We start from the raw sequence: 15,070 nt of genomic DNA on the forward strand, positions 1-15,070 counted from the left end.
GTATTAAAACCTTTTTCTTACATTCTCTTCTAGTGTTGTTATTTTTTAACAAGTAGCTCTTTATTTCATCTAGAACTTAATTTGATGTAACTATGTACTGTTTTCCAAATAGATGGCGATTATTCCCAAACATGTATCATATGCTTAAAACTATATTATTTCTGGGTTCTATTCTGTCTCATCAATCTAGCTATCTATTACTGTGCCAGTACCACAGATTTTAATATCACTGGGTTTGAAACACATATATCATGAGCTGCTTAAACAAGTGTTCCCGCACTGTTCTTCCTGCAAAGAAACTGCAACATCATTTGGGCACGTGTCAAGAATATTCCTATTGGGATTACACTAAATTCACAGAGTTGGGGGAAAGCAGCATCTTTATATTAATGTTCCCATCTACATTGTAATGAAAATTTAGCCCTATCCTTTCCATTACCGTTACTGATATTATTTATTCCATTTTCCTTATCTAACAGCACTGCCTAACACTTCCAGAATAATGTAAATACTGATGAACAGTATCTTTGCCTCTCCCTAACTTTAATGGATGCGTCTTAGTATATGTCAGAGTAAGCGCAATTCTGGCTACTAGTTTAAAATATGTTTATAATACACATTTACTGAATTGTTTTATTTAAATCATGCTATAAAGGTATCATTCAATTCTTATTTTTAGTTCATTTGGTTTAGTTTTCAAAGTGTCTAACATTTTATCTAATGTCTCTGAGATAGCTATCAAACACTACGAGGTTATCTTTTCCTTTCACCTATTACAAATTATAACTGTGAATGACATATTGAGCCATTCTGGATTCCTAGAATAAACTCCTTTTGGTCAGAATATTATCCTTTTATCATAATGCTGATTTTATCTGCCAATATCTTATTTATAACTTCTATACCTAAACTCATAAGCAAAACTGGTTTGGGGTTTTAGTCTGTTTTCTAACCTTCGTTAGGTTTTAGTATCCAGTGGTCACACTGGAGAAAAAAGAATTGGAAAAGCTATCCTTCTTTCTGTAAGCTCCAGGCTTAAACTTCTTTCCCTACATTTCAACTTATTCAACCAACATTTCTTGAGTACCCACTGTGCATTTGTTAAGACACTGACAAGATAAAATTTCATATATATATATATATATATATATATATATATATATATATATATATATATATATATATATATATATATATATCTACATCCTTGGTACAAAAAATTAAGTGAACAATGAAGAAACACACATGGAAGTATACTATAATATTACTGGCTCATCTACATATATGTATAGAGCTGCACAAGGAAGACTTCACAGAAGAACTGAAATTTGAGCTAAGTCTTGAAGGCAAGTAGGAGAAAAAGAAAGGAGAACCAGCATTCTAAACATGTGTTCCTGAAGCAATCACTTCTACTTGCTCTTAAATAATTTTAATCCATAGGACTGTGTTTCCTGTAAGATGACACTACATTATTAATGGCAACTGGAATTGTGTATTGATACAACTAACAAGGCCTATATTTCTTTCCACATTATGTTCAGAAGTGGGACTTAATATTTGTAGAGCTTGTTACTTCAAAATTAGTCTTAAATTCATGTTTTTTCCTACTACTTGTTCAAATTCACCATATTGCTGGTTGTTCTCTGCCAGAATAACACTGTGGCTTTTCATATCCTTAACTATTCACTATTTATTAACTCCAAAACTCAAAAATAAATGGGCACAGGTTGAAATATTCAGAACAGAAGGAGTAAAAACGTAACATTCAAAGTTCATCACGATGCTGGTAGGGTTTTCATGCTGCATGCTATTTGAGATGATTACACCTTCTCTTACAATATTCTATGGCCAGGCTCCAGGTTACCTCATTAAAATATAAACTCTTTAAGTAAACTGAAAGAAACTCAGGATGGTGCCTACAACACAGCAGTTGATAGAAAATTTTCTAAAACAATACAGTCCAGTAATTTGAAGATTGTAACATACATAGCTGCAGATTAACCGTAAAAATACAGTATATGCTTCTGGGAGGATAAACTGGTCCAATCACTCTGGGAGACAAGACTGATATTCAGAGTTTTGAAAACGTACACACCCTGAGCAAATTCATTTCTGGAAATTTATGCTAAAGACAACAATTAATGTACAGGGATATATGGTTAGGGATATTCTGTGCAGCACAGTTTTATAATAATGAAAAATTAACAGCAGTCTAAATTTTCAACAGTAAGAAGTATAAATAAATGCAACAGAACATTATAAATTCAACTGAAATTACAAAACTCTACATGTACTGACAAAGAAAGATGTTCAAGACAAATTATTAAGAAAAGCGGGTAACATTACCCGCATCATGCATTATGCATCGCTGCACTACCCAATACAGTAGCCACTACCTACACTGAGATACTTAAATTTAAATTTGATTAATTGAATTTAATTTTAAATTAGTTATATTTAAATGAAATTTAAATTTCAGTTCCTCAGTCACACTAACCACATTTCAACTGCTCAACAGTCACACGCAGCCAGTGGCTACCATATTGCAGAGAGCAGATACAGACCGCCGCCATCATCAGGGGAAGTCGCTGTTTTGCTGCTTTTAACCGCCTTTCTCACCCTTCATTTAAAAAGGGATTATTCAGACTGGCACTGAAATAGTTCTGAGATTTTTTTTCCCCCTATCCAAATGTGAAAATTATCTGAAGACTCTGACCTCATATAGAGAAGTAGAGCTGTCATTTTTTTTTAATTCAATGTAAGATGAATTCTTCACTTAAGCTTTCTTAAAATGAAGCATTACATAGAAAAGTGAAAAATTATCAGTAGACACAGTGGTCAGCTAAAGTCTGAGTTTCCTCTCTAAAAATAAGTGACAGCATACCTCTGTATCATTCCCTCTAGCTGTGCCTCCAGGGCAGCAAATAATTTTTATCACCTATCTTTTACAGCAAGGCAACAGTTTCCATGGAAACCACAGGGCAAACATCCATTACTGCTGCCTAGGACTTTATAAGCACACCGAAACTGAGGGAATCGCTTACTTTCAATTATTAATATTTTAAAATTGAGCAGTAGTTAGCTACTTTAATTCTGGTTTTGTTGTGTGTGTCTCTATGAACAAATCAATACATGAGGAACAAATCAAGAAAATTCTGTGCCCCTCTAGCAACAAAATGAGTCTACAGAAATCAGGAGGGGGGAAAAAAACCCCAGAAAGGTATTAAACCAGTATACATGCCAGCCAATGTCATCTCATACAAGACAGCAAATCAGAACAGAAATCAGTGCAGAACTTAGGTAAGAAAGAAGAAATTCCCTTGCACTAGCTCAGGAGAGCATATAAATTTATCTAAGTCAAAATGCTGACTAATCAGGAAAAAAAGACAGTCATAACAACTGAGAAAGTGGCCACTCACCTCTCTCAACAGAGCGTTCTCTTTTTCCTTCTGCTCCAAAAGGCTTTCGAGGCGGTGGACATGCATCTCTGCCTCTGCCAGCCTCCTTGTTCTCTCATGGTCCTCCTCAGTAGCCTTAGCAGAAAGCCCCTTGCTCTGCAACATCTCCAGAAGCTTCTTGTGGATTCGTCCCGAGCGTTCAGGGTTTGCTTCTGAGTCTCAATCCGCAGCTCCATCTCCTCCAGAGTCTTTCGAAGGAGGAACAGCTCCTTGGCCTGCCGCTCATGCTCAGTGTGCAGCCTCTGAAAGTTCTCCTCTGTCAGCTCTGCCACGCAAGGCTCACCAGTCCTACTGTTACTATCCTGTTGAAACAGCTGGTTCAGGTCCCTCTGGATCCGCAATTCATCCTGGAGAGCCTGGACTGTCATTTGCATGTGCTGGTATAAAGACAAAAAAGAAAACCCAAATGAGCTTTCCTCCTCAAGTAGCAGAAACAAAGCAGACTACGGGGAATGAGAAAGCAGCTACCACAGCTCTCAGAACCCTGCATTTAGCAAATGAGGATTCACATTATTCTGTTTTACACTGTCTTTAAAACTGATTGAGATAATCTGTAAAATGTCAGTAATTTAATTTGTGTTTATTACCAACAGGAAACAAGGTAAGTCTGGCAGCTCCTCACTTTGCTTGACTAAATAAAGACACTGTTCAAGATTAACACAAGGTATTACACGGAACTGAAGGTGAGGAGTGGGGAAAGGCAGGAGAAACCTATAGGAATACGGACACATCATACAAAAAATTTCACCAAAAAACACAAAGGATGTCAAAATACAAAATGACTTTTAAGTGCTTTACAATTAAGTTAGCACATTAAATAATAAACATATGAGTGCATGCCAGAATGTGCTTAGCACTCCTTATGTGTTAATTTATTTAATCCTCACTATAACACATGTACTATTTTTTTTTCATTTCTTTTTTTTTTTTAAACATCTGTATTGAAGTATAATTGCTTCACAATGGTGTGTTAGTTTCTGCTTTATAACAAAGTGAATCAGCTACACATATACACAAGTTCCCATATCTCCTCCCTCCCGCATCTCCCTCCCTCCCACCCTCCCCATCCCACCCCCCCCAGGCAGTCACATAGCACCGAGCTGATCTCCCTGTGCTATGTGGCTGCTTCCCACCAGCTATCTATTTTACATTTGGTAGTGTATATATGTCCATGACACTCTTTCACCCTGTCACATCTCACCCCTACTATTATTTGAATTTTATTGATGATGACACCAGGCATACAGAGACTTAAATAACTCACCCCAAGATCACACAGTAAGTAATAGAGCTGGCATTCGAATTAAAGCAATTCTCGCAGCCCACTGAAGCTAGTACCCAAAGGTAATTAGATAACTTGAAGCTTTAAAAACAAAAAACAAAACACAAAAAACTGAGGCTGTGTGTGCTATTTATACAGAAGAAGATAACAATATAAGTGAGTAATTTGAGTAATTACATGAAAATGTTAGTCTAGCAGATAAGCTAGTAAAATGTTCCAGAGGGTATATCTTTAGCCTGTATCCCTAACGAAGGTATATGAACCTTTAATCTGAATGGATAAATTCTAGAACATTATACAAAGAACCTAAAAGGAAGTTACATCAAGAATCATGTTTTTAGAAATGAAGAAGCAACAATAGAAAATCACCCTTTGTATTCAAGGTCTGGCAGTGTGCCACAGTGGAAGGAAACTAACCCACAATCAGAAGACAGGAGTTTTAGTTCCAGCTCTCACACTAAAGAGCAACCTAATTTGGAACACATTGCCATCTTTCTGGGTTTCAGATTCCTCATATTTAAAGTGAGGATATAAATGCCTGCACCATTTTTTCGCAGAGCTAATAATATCATTGAAATCTTTGTGGCATATATGTTAAAACGTACATTGTTTAAAATTTTTGGCAAACTGCAAAACAGCAGTAAATATCTCAAGGAAACGATCTGGCAAGTGTACAAAGACGCTCACTGTTGTTTACACCAGCGACAAAATTAGAAACAACCTAAATGGATATTAATAGGTGATGAGTTAAGTAAATGAGAAATGTCCACCCAGTTTAATACTATGCATCAATTTTTTTAAATGTAGATTTATATTTACTGATAAAAACTACAGTTACAACATATTAAGAGTAAAAAAGCAGATATATAATAGCAAGTATAGGATGATCACGATTCTAATTTTTAAAAAGTATAAACATGCAGAGAAAAGTCTAAAAGGATGCAAACAATTACCAGTGTCGGTATGGGTAGATTTTACATTTTTCTTCATACTTTTTTGTACTATCTAAATCCCCTACAGTAAGCAAGTAATCAATAAAAAGGGGCATTTTTACCTTTAAAAATAAGAGAAAAGACTTCAGAGATGCCTGCTTGGCTGTGTTCAATTCGCTACCACTTTGGTTAAAAGGGAGGGAACAATAAATATTTACTATTTACTATAAATAAAAAATATCATAAGAAATAAAAATACTTCTGTAATGTTACACAAGAAATAATTAATGGTTATTTGGGGGAACGGAGGAAGGCAAGAAGGGAAGAAGGGAGGAACGAACTGAAATCACTGGGGGACAACATGTAAGAAACTTTATTCTATTCCGCATAAAAATTTTTTTAACTGAAGTGTAACTGACATTGAAAATTTTTTAATAATAGCTTTATTGAGACATAATTCACACATACCATAAAGTTCACCGGTTTAAAGTGTGTAAGTCAGCAGTTTTCAGCATATTAAAAGTTATACATTGATCACTACTATCTAATTCTAGAACACTTCCATCACCCCTTAAGAGAAAACCCATATACATCTGCAGTCACTTCCCAGCCACTTCCCATCTTTCTCTCCTCCTAACCCTCCTCTTGAATTTGAACTAAATGTATGTACTACCCACCCAAAAATTAAATTAAAAAAAATGCCTAATGATATTTTTCAGCCTCAAAAAGGAAGGAAATGCTGACACACGCTGCCACATGGATGGACACTATGCCAAATGAAATAAGCCCGTCACAAAAGACAAATATTACACGAGTCCACTTACATGAGGTCCCTAGAGCAGTCTACCTCACAGAGACAGGAAGCACAAGAGTGGTTGCCAGGGGCTGGGGAGACGGGAGACGGGAGACAGGGAGTGACTGTTTGATGGGTGCAGAGATTCAGTTTTACAGGATGAAGAGTTGTGGAGATGGATGGTGGTGATGGCTGCACAACAGTATGAATGTACCTTATGAACTGTACACCTGAAAATTGCTTAAGATGGTAAATTTAACATGGTGAATGTAAGCTGTATTTTACAACGATTTTAAACACTGGGGAAAAAATATGCCTGCCACAGAATTCCAACGTGTTGATATTAAATAATTTACTTACAACTATTGATAAATATTTAGTTTGGTTCTCATTTTCCACTATTATAACAGGTACCTTCACATGTGTATCTCTGCACATTTATCCAAATTTTTCCTGGAGATAAATTCTGAAAGGTGGAATTCCTGGATCAGAGGGTATGCAGTTATGATTTTAATACACACAACAAATTATCTCTAAAAGGGTCTGTACAGATTTAAACTCCCACCAAACGATGTCTGAGCACTTTCCTATACCTTTGACAACCGGGTATTTTCTTTCTTCTCTTTCTTTTTTGGGCTTTTCTTTGATTACAAGTAAGACTGAATATCTATTCACGTATCTACAGGCGCTTTGTATTCCTTCCTTTGTGACTCATCTGTTCTTGTTCTTTGCTCATTTTGTTTTGGGGACATTTAACCTTTCTCCTAATCCACTTTAAGATCTTTTTATATTTGGAAAACAACCTTTTGCCTGCTGTGCATGTTACAAATATATTTCCAAATCTGTCATTTTTCTTTTAACATAGTTTATGGCAACTTAAATACAGAATTTTTTTAGTGCAAAGATAAGAACCTCTTCTTTTACAGTTTCTGGTTTTGGTATTATGCTTAGCAAGTAGTGAACTTTCAATTATGGCAGTCTTCAAACTCGCGAAAAGCACTGGCTTTTTCTTACGAAAAATAAATTTACAATAAAATTATCAGGTATTTGAATTCATGAATATGATTCTTTAAATAAATTTAACTACCCGCATCATGCTGTAAAGATTCTCAACAGTTGCTGGAGTTCAAAATCCTTAATAAAAAGATGTGTCAAATTGCTAATTCTCTGAAGCCTAGAATCAACCTCCAGTTTCATTCTTTACCTTTGGAAGTCAAAAAATCCAAATAAATTCTGAGCAAGTTTATCCCACAGGGAAATATCAGAAGTTAAATTCAACAATGAAACTGATTTCTAGGTACAACTGTCCCTCCTTTTCTGGACACTCATCACCAAATTCATTCAAATCAGGAGAAACAGATGTTGACGACAGCTAACAGTCTCACATACACTTTAGCACTTGTGATTATACTAGTATGGCAAGCACTGTTTTGGTGAAGAAAGAAAATACAATGACTAATGTGCCCTGCTTCTTCAGCTCTGCTTCTTCAGCTCTGCTTGCACCCATTTTACTAGAATACAGAATTAAAATGATGCTCTGACTGGTAGCCGAGAAGGCTACACAGCAATTTTCTCCATTGAAATGGGAATCAGCACCCCTTCTTTAGGCTACAGTCAAGCTAGATTCACTTTATTAAAATTCCTGCCAACTCCCCTGGGAGAAGAAAGAAGCAGCAGGCAATAAGCCAGGCTGCTCTTTCTCTAGCACATTCATACTGAAGATAAAGGGAGCATATCTGCACATATCACAGACATTTACCATGACCGACCAAAAACACATGCTGAATTTAGCAGGACAATCTCAGTTGTCAGATATTAGGAAAATTTCTATTTGGCAATTCTGCTTATGACACTCTCCAAAATGATCTCACACTTTTCACATTCCAAATTGTACATCAACACTCACTAGTCTACTTCTGCTCACTCTAACACTCAGCTTGAGCTGGAAGACTGGAAAAATAACTGCTTCAAATTTAGTCCAAGGATTGTACTAAAATTACACCAAGCTGTATCTCAATGAAATGGTAGGATGTTGTGAACAATAGTAATGAAAATTCTTAAATCCCTGATAGGGTTTATGATCATTTTTTAGAAAAATACATCTCAAAAACAACAAAACATCACAACAATGCTTCATATATTTTAGACAAATATCAGAAGCTCTTCTGAGGCAAAACTTCCATTAGTTTCTCTGAACAAGAGAACGCTTTGATCCAGTTTATCCTGATTTCTAAAATGACAGAACCAAGGAGTCTAGAGCTATTTTTAGTTACAGAAAAAGAATATTATGGATACATGAAAATGGTCATCATCACAAACATTATACTGTATCCCAGAGAGTTCAATGCACTACTTGTCAAGATAACCATTAGAAAAAATACCAGTACTGCATCCTATTATGTTAAATTAAGAACGATTTTTTTTCTGAAACATGTAAATACATACATTGAGGAAACTTTATCAATGCAAGATGCAAAAGAGTTTATAATAATTCTTACTAACATCACCCAAGTCGATCCTCAGGCTCTGTGATGTTCTGATCTGTGCTGTACCGTATGTGTCCCTAAGAAGAGCACTTACCAGCCCAATCTGCAATTTCTTTCTTTGTATCTGTCTTCAAGAAAAACTTTCTAGAACTTGGGACTTTCATCTTGTTACTCTAGGGCACGGCACAGTGTTTGGTATAGTAAGTGCTCAATAAATTTTTGATGAAAGATTGACAAAAACAAATTTTCACGCATTATTTTGAAAGTAAATGGCTACTGGATAGTAGACGCAAATCAAGTCCCTGGAAAATTATATCTTTCCCCTATAACAGAGAGAATTACTCTTATTCTGTAACAATTAGTTCCTTACCAGCTAACACACAAAAAATTCTATCTCAAATACAAATTGGTCAAAATACTAAATGCAATCCTAATTTTTAAAAAAATGTTAATTATACACTCTGGATTTATTTGTGTTTGATCTGAAGTGAAGAGAAGCATTTTCAAATAATTAACTGTCAACAAGAATCTTTTATACTTTTAATACTATATACAACATACACCAAAAGTGTAGGATAGAGTTCTTATCCAAAAACAGAGCTTACAAAGTGGTAAAACTTAATAGCTATATATACACACTCACACACCAGCACTATACCTTATTATAAATTTTAAATTAAGAATATTCAACAACGAGAAATGGGACACATAAAAGCACTTATTATATATGCAACATATTCGAATGAAGTTCAGATTCTATAAGATCACTATGATTTGGATTCATGAATCTTTAATATGAAAAGAAAGTATTCTAATTTCTATCATTTTAGAAGAAACTCAACGTTTTTTAATGAGTCTCAACCTCCAAGACTGAGACAAAGCAAGAGCCTCTAGGTAGTTCATTTCGTCTGATCATTAGTCTAGTATTCTTTCCGTTGCTGACAAGGATTTATTTTCTGTGCAGCAAAGCACACTGTAAACTCTCAAATATTAAACCAAAACCAAGTTCTCAGACTGATCTAAATAAACACCAGCAAGAGACATACTACAATGCAAGAAACAACCATACCAGCATTCAAATGGATAGATTAAATTGTTTAAATGAATGCTACTTTGAGCTTATTCTCCTCTAAAACAGATGTCAGAGTCAAGAAAATGAACAAGCAATTATTCCAGATTCCTAGCAGCTACTCTCTGCTACTGAATCCAGGAGAGAAAAAAGAACATCTGCCTTTATGCCAGCATAACCCAGAGGAGAAATTAAAGAATAAACAAAAATACTATCAAAATGGGGAAGTCCCGAGGTCATAATACATTCTATTATTGTGTGCTCATCAAGACAACAACTCAAGTGACAATAAACTGATTTTAGTACAAGTTCTAGAAATTCCAAATAGCTTTCAGTTACCCAAACTCCCATACCATTTACTTACCCCTTAACCTCTACTTAAAGAGTATATGTATATGTATAACTGATTCACTTCGTTATAAAGCAGAAAACTAACACACCATTGTAAAGCAATTACACTCCAATAAAGATGTTAAATAAATAAATTAAATAAATATAAATAAAGAATATCCTCTACCCGTTCCCTCACTTTCACTCCCAGCTAAATCCTACCTGTCCTTTCATCCTTAGATCAGGCATTACCTCCTCTAGAAAGCCTGTCTGACTCTCAAACTGAACAAAAGGCAGAAATAGAGAGGAAGGAATGGGTGGAGGAAGAAAAGTACAGAAAGAAGAAAAGATAATATCCCAAACCAGATATTACAGTAGTAAAAATATCATCCTAAGCAATGTCAGGATTGAAGACGTCATTCCATTAAAAAATAACATCAAAATAAAAATTTTTTTAACCTTAAAAGTAAAATCAACCAGCAGAGGGATCCTATAGTAACCATTTCCATAGTGTTTAACTTGAGAATGCTCAGTACTAACAAAGCAAAGGCAGAATTAAATACAAGGGACCATAAAGGTACTGTTCAGTCTAGCAGCATTTTAAGTATCAACCTCACTTCTTTCTTCATGCTCTACAACCCAAAAGTTTCAAGCACCTGCAACAGACGTCAATGAGGTTAACAAAATTCCCAGATTTAGTCCCTGAAATACTAGTATATAAATCAAGAAGGGTGAAGAAAGAAGGGTAAAGAAAGAAGAGTTAAGCGATACCTATCAGCTGTCAACATGTTAAGAGCTAACCCTGGCAATGCTACAACTGGGAGTGCATTCAGCTGAATAAACACACACCGGAGGCAGCAGCTTGACTGTGAGGTGGGGGGGGGGGGGGGGGGCGGGTCCCTGCTGGCATAAAGCTAACGGGCTAATGTCTGTGTCCCACAGACCCATGTCAACACTGAAGTCACTGTGTGCCCAAAGCTTTCCAGAAGCTATAGAATTCCTTTTTCCTTTCCCCCCCCGCTTTTCCTCCAGAGAAAGAAAAGAGGCAAGGAAGACTGATATTGAGGGAGAGTACAAAGAGATCATGACCTTACAATCTTACAGAAAAGCACTCCTGTACACTGCCATTGTTTAAGATGTTTTCACACACACTATCACTAAACTGTGTTAAACTGAAATGAAGCCCATCAAAATTATTTACATAAATAATTCTGTCTTGGGGAGAAAATAGCATAGAACATATACCAAGAACATCAGCTAACCAGAATAAACCAACCAAATTACTCACATTTTTTTCCAAGACTTACCTCTTTAATAATGGGCTTTCTTGTAAAAATTCAAATCTACACTAGGCAACTGATAGACTACAACAGTCCACTGTTGTATTTTGTTCTAGAGATACTAAGACCAAGTGCAGTTACGACAAGAGAAGGAAACCAAAGGTATAAGAATTAGAAAGCAAGAAAGTCATTATACAGAGATTGTAGGAAGAAAACTCAGAAGAAATTACAGACAAAATATCTGTATAATTAAGAGTCCAGCAAGGGACTTCCCTGGTGGTCCAGTGGTTAAGAATCCACCTTCTAATGCAGAGGACGTGGGTTCTGCATCCCACATGCCACGGGGCAACTCAGCTCACGTGCCACAACTACAGAGCCCACCAGAGCCCACACGCTCTGGAGCCCGCGCTCCGCAACGAAAGATCCTGCATGCCGCACGGAATATCCTGCGTGCAGCAACTAAGACCTGACGCAGCCAAAAATAAAACAAATAAATAATTAAATATTTAAAAAAAAAAAGAGTTTAGCAAGCCTGGCGCATATAAGATCAACATATAAAATTTAACTGCATTTCTCTACAAGGAACAAATCTTTAAAAAGTGTAATTAAAAAGAGAGAGAAAGAGAATCTTGATAAATAAAACCAAAGAAGCATCTGGGGATAAAATAACAATAAAAAGTCAAACTATTATGGAGAAAATCATAATTGTTTCAAAAGCAAAACACCAAGGTATAAATATTTTTTTTGTATACAATCCCTTAATTTTTCCATGGCAACCATCAAATAAGGCATATCAAAGACTCTTTTGCACATGCTTCTGTAAAAATGTTAAGTAGATAAAAGAAATCTTTAAAAATTAATAAAATTTTTTTGAAAATCAATTTAGGTAGTAAACAGACAATACAAAAGATTGCTTCATGTTTTAACAGCATGTTGAGAAGAAATAAAACCATATGGGATCTTCACGGGGTATTTAAAAGGAAAATACATTTGTTTTCTCGACTCTCACCAATTTTATCACATAAACTCCAATAAATACATGTGTTACCATTATTTTCATTCATCTCCTACATCCATATTTACTCATCGCGTTATATTTTCAATTTGAATACTTAGGTCTATGACCACAAAATCTTTCACTTCACTTCAGCTGACTGCATACTTTTAGGGGAAAGTTAAACATGCACTTACCCTATGACCCAGCGATTCCACTCCTAGATATTTCCGCAAGAGAAATAAAAACATGGCCACAAACACATCTGTATAGAAATGTTTACAACCGCTTTATTCATAAGAGCCAAAACTGGAAACAACCCCATCAACAGGAGAATGGATAAATTGATTATGCAATATCCATGCAATGAAAACTACTCAATATTAGGATGACTATGGATACATGCAACAACACGAATAAACTTTAAAAAAAAAATATAGTACACTGAGCAAAAGAAGCCAAACACAACAGAGTACAGACTATATGGTTCCATGTATAGGAGGTTCTAGAGCAGGCAAAACTAATCTAAAGTGAAAGGAATTAGAACACTATCTATGTGTTCGGGGCAGGGAAAATACTGATTGGGAAGGAGCTCAAGGGAACCTTATGGGATGATGGAAATGTTCTATATCTTCGTAAGACTGCATTATACGACTACTGGCATTTGTCAAAACTCATGGAACTATGATACGGAAGATCCATGTATTTTGCTGTATGTAAACTATACTCCAACAAAAAATAAATATATTAAAAGAGAAAAAAGTAACAGACATAGGTCAGAAAAGGGAAAAGTAAATCAATATTCAAGATAATTTCTTAACAAGTAGGAATGACTTCACTTAAAAGAAAAAAGGATAATTTAGTTGATTTTAAGAACACTTCCAGTCCCAACATGTATTATGCTCTATCACCTAATTCAACTGTAACCCTGCATTCTTAAAAAGGTTAGAGAAGAAAGCAGAAGCTCGGGGCTACAGAGACTCATTCAAATATACAACAACGTATGGAAATCACCATCAACAATTTGCCTTATTTGCTTCAGATATCTCTCTCTCTCTCCCCCACCCCTCACTGTTGCTTATTGAAAATTCACAGAAGTGATGTCATCTGTTCTTGATTCTCTTTGCAAATTGCTCATGTTACTCAACATAATGTGTCTGAGAATGTAAACTGGTATAGCCACTATAGGAAACAGTAATGGAGGTTCCTCAAAAAATTAAAAATAGAACTGCCATTAGATCCAGCAATTCCACTTCTGAGTTTTTATCCAAAGAAAACAAAAATAACTAACTCGAAAAGATATCCACACCCCCATGTTCACTGCAGCATTATTTATAATACCCAAGATATAGAAACAACCTAAGTGTCCATCAATGGATGAATGGATAAAGAAAATGTGGTGTGTATATCTATACATATATGTGTATAGATATACACAATGGGATATTATTCAGCCATAAAAAAAATAAAATCTTACCATTTCGGGGTGGGGGGGGGCGGAACCACAAGCTCACAGGTAGAGAACAGATTGGTGGTTGCCAGGGGTGGGGGACAGGGAGTGGGTGAAATGGGTAAAGGGAGTCAAAAGGTACAAACTTCCAGTTATAAAAATAAATAAGTCCTGGGAATATAATGTACAGCATGGTGACTATAGTTAATAACACTGTATTACATATTTGAAAGTTGCTAAGAGAGTAGATCTTAAAAGTTCTCATCCCAAGAAAAAGAAGTTCTTTGTAACTATGTGTGGTGATGGATGTTAACCAGACCCAGTGTGTTGATCATTTTGTAATGTATCCCAATAGCAAAATATTGAAACTAATATAATATGTCAACAATACTTCAATTTTTTAAAAACGTGTTTGAGATTTATCCACACTGATATACATAACTCTAGCTCATTCACTTTTATGAACTGTATAATACAGGTTTCACAATTCCTTATCCAAAATTCTAAAATCCAAAGAGCTTTAAAAAGACTACATTTTTCTCCAAGCTTAATGGAAAAACCTGACTCAACTGCTATGAGGCTATTTACCATTTATTTATCCAATTTAATATGAATATTCCTAAGTTTTGCTACAGATTTAATATGTTTGATTACTGGGTATTGTCCAGATCCCAATGGGAGTATTACACAATATACAGTTTATATACTGGATTACCTTTCAAAATCTGAAAAACATCTAAATTCCAACATACATGTGTCCTAAGTATTTTGGAGGAAGGGACTGTGTACTCATATTCCATTTTGTGAATAAATACCAACTTATCCACTCACCTACTTAAGGAACAGTTAGATGTTTTTCCACTTTTTTCACTGTAACGACAAGCACATGTACATCTACCTGTCTCCTTGTGCACATGTGCAAAAGTTTCTCTCAAGGAGACACACAGAAATGAAACTGCCAGGTAGTAGAGCGTGTCTTCAACCTTACTGGTCATT

At 35.5% G+C, this 15,070-nt stretch overlaps 1 pseudogene across 1 annotated transcript in view; it reads right to left on the minus strand.

The window, feature by feature from the left end:
- The window catches only part of LOC309654031 (ELKS/Rab6-interacting/CAST family member 1 pseudogene), a 63,943-nt pseudogene that overhangs the window by 33,341 nt on the left and 15,532 nt on the right, over positions 1-15,070 (minus strand). The window contains exon 3 of the transcript in view: positions 3,420-3,835. The product of the transcript in view is annotated as an ELKS/Rab6-interacting/CAST family member 1 pseudogene (transcript). The remainder of the gene's footprint in view (positions 1-3,419; positions 3,836-15,070) is intronic.

The sequence above is a fragment of the Balaenoptera physalus genome (assembly GCF_965194825.1).
Source record: "Balaenoptera physalus genome assembly, contig: HAP1_SCAFFOLD_1770, whole genome shotgun sequence".
Lineage (NCBI taxonomy): Eukaryota > Metazoa > Chordata > Mammalia > Artiodactyla > Balaenopteridae > Balaenoptera > Balaenoptera physalus.